Here is a 6,312-nt window from a genome sequence, read left to right on the forward strand (position 1 = left end):
CATGAACAATTTAACAATTCAACCCAAAAAGAAACTTTTAAATGATAATAAAGTAAAGCTATGGTGACTATGTTTAATACAATTATGTCCAGGCATTGAATTTATTGTCTCAAGTCAATTCTAAAAAAAGTTTCTTCTGAGAAAGCAGAAACTGTAGGTCCTACAAGCAAATAACAATTGGTAAATGTGTGCTCACCCAAATGCAATCGTTTGCTTACAAGAGTGAAGATACAGGAGAAAAGGCATACTCTTTATTTCTAGCCAAAGCTGTCTATTCATACCAGATAAATGTACAACAATCATTTTCATGGTAAGCACATAAACAAATCATGTGTTCTTTGGTGTCTAAATTTGAAGACAAACATGTACAACTGATTGGAATCTGACAGGTAATATCTTTGTGTCAAACAATAAACCAATTTTGATAACTTTGGAAAGACACCAAATTTAAACCCATCCATTACATCATTTGCACATAGTCAACTATGGCCTAGTTGGGTATTGACCCTGACTGGCCCACCACAATGAAGACTGTCAACTGGAAACCTGTCCATATGCTCAGTCATAGGAGCTTTGCCTGATGAATTGGAAGTCAGCTTCATCCTGTATGCAGCCATGCAGCCAATTAAGTAACCTGAGGGCCTGGAACAGCTTTCAATCTGTTAAAAGGAATTTACTTGTTCTTGTCCAGCTAAGAAGAACCACATGAACAGAAATCAAATCAACAATTATGCAACTTGTATTACATTAAAATTAAACCAATTTGTTAAGTATTTATATTCTGTAACATCTAGAGATAGTTATATAGTTTGTCTCTTTGCCAGTGAAATAAAGTTCTTTAAAAGAAATTTTGGGGACTAGAGATATTGCTCAGTAGTTAAGAATATGTATTGTTCTTGCAGAGGACTAGAGTTCAGTTCCCAACACCCAAATTAGGCAGCTTACAACTGCTTGTGACTCCAGCTCCAGGAATGGCCCTAACCTCAGGTGCATGCCCATATGCAGACATACACACATATACACATAAATAAATAGTGATAAAATTGTTAGGAAAAAAAAAGAAATTTGGAAGTGTATTTTCCATTCTTTTTGAGTAAAATTGAGCTCTTTATGAGTTCAACAAGGGAAAGATAACCTGGCACAAATTACTGTGCTGAAGCCACTTCTAAAAATCAAAATAATGACCTAAACTACATGACCAAAAATGTGAAGCTGAAAATTGGTATCATTTTATTTTATTTTAGAATTTGGGTTTTGAGGTAGAGTCTCAGGTATCACAGGCTGGTCTGAGATTCAACATAGAATTTAGAATGACCTTGAGTTTCTGATCCTTCTTTTCCCATATCCAGAGTGCTGGAATTTCAAGTCTGCACAAATAGGCCTGTATCATGCAGTGCTGGAAGTCAAACTCAGGGCTTCATACATGTTAGTCATACATGTTAGAATATGTCAGACATACTCTTTCTGCTGAACTGCATCCCCAGTAGAGAATTGATTTTGGAAATAAATTTCATCTTAATAATGCCAAATAAGAGTATAAAATTACAGTGAACTGTAATATTACATGGTCAGAGGCAATATATAGCACCAATATAGTGAAATACTGAAAACTTAAAATATTTGGTTAAGATAAATGTTCAATCAAATATGTTCTTCTACTTAGACATTTCTATAATGTACATTAACTGCATTTTATATCATACAATAAGTCTACATATTTTATTCTAAGATTGTAAAAAATCATTATAGCATTTCATTCTGTATGTCTTAATAAAATGGTGTAAAGTGTCCAGCATGGTGTTTCACAGCGTTAATTCCAGCCCTTGACAAGTAAAACAGGTTTCTGTGAACTTTTGGTCACCCAGGTCTATATAGCCACTTTCAGGCCAGCCAGAGCTGCATAGTAAGATCTTGTCTCAAGAAAAACAGAAAAACAATAACAAAGTGCATAGATTAGAAATGTGAGGTAATAAATTAATAAAATGTCGTGATTCAAAGCAGAGAAATAAGTTATAAAAATAAAATCAAGTGTTAAGTATTTTTTATTTTCAACTTTTATTTTTTTCAAGTTTTGCATTTAGAAATTACTTAAATGACACATTGTTCACATAGCTATTCTATAGCTGAGTGAAATTAGAAAAAAATAGATGTGTTGACAATTTTAATGACTTCTGAGTACCTCTGTGTATAAAATCTTTCTGGCATTAGATTTAGAATTCATGATTTCTAAGTGTGACGTGTTTTCCAAAAGGGATTCAAGAACTGTAAAACCATAGCAAATACTTAACAAAAATTTTCACCAGATGGAAAATACATTAGAAGTTTCTATAATTATTTAGTGGAGGGACCTAGAATAAGATGGGAATGTGCTTGGTCAGTGTAGGTTGTCATAACAAATTGCCCATGACTGAGCATCTTATGTGTCACAGACACTTATTTATGAACATCTTAAGGCTGCTGGGCTGTGATTGAGCAGCAGCCTGGGTAGATTCTAGCAAGGGCCCTCTTGTCTTTGCAATCTGCTGTCTTCTCACTTCAGGTTCACATGGTAGATAGACAGGAAGCTCATTTCATGCTGTCTTATTTCTGCGCTCTTCCCATTCATGAGGGCTCTACTCTTGTAACACAAGCTCCTTCCTAGTACCCTACTAACTGTTGTCCTCACACTGGGGAATTGTATTTCAAGTCAAAAGAATTCGGGAATGACAAACATTAAACTGTGAAAATGTCATCACACAAGTTAGTAACTAGAATCACAAAAAGACATTGAAATGGGAACTTAAGAAAGTAAAAAAGCAGGTGCCTAAGAGTGCAAACATTTTTAATATCTTATTCAGAGCAGAATGGGTCAGAAAAGGTCATATTCACAAAGCTACTCTCACAACAAATCTGATGCAGAAGATTGTGAAACAAATAGCAAGTCAACCAGGCATAGAGGAGAAACAGCTAAGTAGCAGAATGCTAGAATAGAGCTCATGCAAACCAAGTTCTTGGAATGCTGGGAAGAAAGGAGCACACATAGAGTTGGCCAGGACTGAAAAGGATGTTTGAATTAAGTAAGGCAATTGAAGCTTCTTCCTCATTGTCCATTCCAACTTTAGCAAGGAGAGAACTGCTTCTAACCATATTCTGCATGCCTGAAATATGCTGGGGCCAGGAACAAGAATTTGAAAAGACACTTTGAGAGTAAGTAACACAGATGTAACTGGTAAATAATAGTCACCAGAAGCCACATTCTTTCCTTTTCATAATGTTTTCTGTGAACAGAATCAATCTTTTCATTGTCCACTGTCTAAATGAGAATGCTCAAGTTGTTATAAAACAGATGCACTAACCTTAAGTGTATTTTGGTAATCAAGTAATATTTGATATTAAATTATATCATTGAATTTTATCTTCCTCTAATGATAATAAAACGACTTGGAATAATTACACGGGCAATTATCTGTTAACATTTCAATTCCAGTATTATGAGTTTTGCTTAATTGTCCTCACTATGGGTACAGAAAGTCAAAATTGTGAGCTACAACACAGGACATTAAATGTGGATATGCTGTTAGCCATTCACTCTCAGATCAGTATGTACAAGGGAAGAGGCAAACCCCTGACCCTTCAAGATAAAATTAACTTTAAAATGAACCAAAACATAGGTTTGGAGTTGTGTTTATTAGAGTATATGTAGATCAGTATAAACAAAGCAGAAGGGACCTCACTATAGGGAGCATCATCAGTGGGAACACTAAAGCATTAGGATCCCTAGAAGGGAGAAGAAAAGAGCCACATGGGCATTTGAGCTCACTGAAATATTGCTTAATTTGTTTGACTGTTTTAATAAAACATAAGCATGGTAGAAACTGCCCTTCTGAAATTCTGCACCCTGCCTTTAACTCTGTACTCAAACCTGTACTCAAAGAATAGGAGACCCTAGATATCACAACACAGGGGAAGATTGTGGGGCTACAGGTCATTCAAGAAACACTCAGGATGTCTCTCTGGACCATGCCTAGACTCTGTGAACGCATGGACCAAACCACGCAGTAAGTTTAGAACCCCCTCTTAGGTGGCTTTTTCTGGTACTTGCTTTTTTCTTACTCCTGTCCATTATTCCTAGCAATTTTCATTCCTCTTGTTTGCTCCATTGGTTGTGAAAACATATTTCATTATATTTTAATTATTGAAATTGAATTAATCATTTCACCCTCACCTATCTTCTGTGACTTGACACAGATGCTACAACAATACGTGGAGATATCAAAACATCCTTTTGTTTTGTTTGACTATTAGTTCACAGAGCTTTTTTTTTCTGTTTTCTGCTGCATTTTCTTTGGGATTCTTATCAGATGGTAAAATTAAAGCCTTAGAAAATTACTTGATCTGATTTCCCCTGTCTTTTGTTCTGCATTAAGACTATCGTAAATTGGTAGAAGTAATCATCAACAATAAGACTCTTAGAAACATATTAACTATTACTATGCATTTTTTATTTGTATGTCCTGAGGAGGGACCACTTGGAAATGTTTGATCTGACACTTTAGAATCCTTGATAGACAAGGTCTATTGTTATTCTCTCTTTTCTTTTTAAAATATTTTTTAAATTTTATTTTTGTTTTTGATTTTTTTTTGTTATAAGGCTTGCAGTTCACTTTTTAAATGATATATTTATTGTATCATTTGGCAATCTGTGGGCCTTGATCACCATAGGGGTCACTTATCAGATACCTGGCATATCAGATACTTACATTGCAGTTCATAATATTAGCAAAATTATAGTTCTGAAGTAGCAATGAGATAATTTTATGGTTTTCAAGTCACCACAACATATGCATATGTGTATCTGTGCATGAGTATGTGCATGTGAGTATAATGCTCACAAGAGCTAGAAGATAGTGTCAGATCCCCTGGAGCTAAAGTTACAAGCAGCCATGAGCCATCTGACATAAATGCTAGGAAAAAATCTCTGGTCCTCTGCAAGAGAAGCAACCACTCTTAACTGTTGTATTATCTCTTCAGCTAAAAAAACTGTAATAACCTAAAATGTATATATTAAAATCACTACTTTATCTTAAAGTTACCTTTTAATAGAATCCTATATTTAGTTGATTGTTTAGTATTAGAAAGAGTGTTGCCTAGATTTGGCTTGTATCTTTTGTTATTTTGTAAGTCCTCAACTTTCTTAACTAGCTGTGATCAGATTGCTAATTCAAACATGATGCTCTGCAGTTGTAGACAGTTAATTAAGTTCATAAATTCATAGGATATACTTATTTATTTGTGATATTGGATGTTTAGATGTGGGGTGCACATATGTGTGTGTATGTGTGTGCCCACACGATTGTGTGCACACTTGCACATGTGTATGCATGCTCATGGAGGTCAGAGTCAACTTCATGTTTGTTCTTCACAAGCTGTCCACCTTACAGTTTGAGATAAGTTCTCCCACTACGATGTGAGGTTCATAGATTACATGAGGATTGCTCATGAGTGAGTTTCAGGAATCCTCCTGTCTCTACCTCCCCAGTACTGTGATTACAAGTGTGCATCACCAATCCTAAGATGTCTCCACAGCTCCCATTGGATGCATTTATAAAAGAGCTTGTGGGGATATCAAGTCAAGCAATCTGAGTTTCCCATTAAATGAAGCGTTTATGAGGAAGATGAAAGAATAGCAACCCTCTCTCCACCATACAACCTCCATATTATCCACGTAATGAGATACTGACATTGTGGCATTAACTCATACACTTCAAAGTACTCTTCCAGATAAAGATGATCAAAAAGCATTCCTTTTTCTTCTCACTCTTCCTTCTCTACTCCTGCACAAATAACAGAAAATACAGTGTAGGGTAGGGCTGGGTGGGTGGCTGTCCAGCCTATAGTCAAGCATAGTTACCAGCTACATGATGAACCAGAAGACAGGTCTAATGTGAACACAACGGTCTCAATTTACATTTCTGTTTTGGATGAGGAATTAAGTAGGAACTCAAAAAGAAAATCTATAATCTAATTAAACAAGCTCTCATTACCTTGCTTGGTTAATTACTCTAACACTTCCAAGTTGTCCTCTGATTTAGGCATCCTGTCATCTCATTTGGCATTTGCAGAAGCCAAGACTTGTGAGATATACTTTTCAATATCAAATTATGCCTGATACGCATACAGACCCCTACCCAGGGCCATGTATAGTCATAAAGATTGTGAAGTTTCACTAATATTATTTTCTCTAAAATAACATTTTGCTCAAATAACAAAATCTGTGTGAAGTAGCTTTGTACCTATGGATAATTTACTTGACATTTAAGATGTCAAATATTG

This window comes from Peromyscus eremicus, chromosome 10 (genome assembly GCF_949786415.1).
Source record: "Peromyscus eremicus chromosome 10, PerEre_H2_v1, whole genome shotgun sequence".
Taxonomy (NCBI): domain Eukaryota; kingdom Metazoa; phylum Chordata; class Mammalia; order Rodentia; family Cricetidae; genus Peromyscus; species Peromyscus eremicus.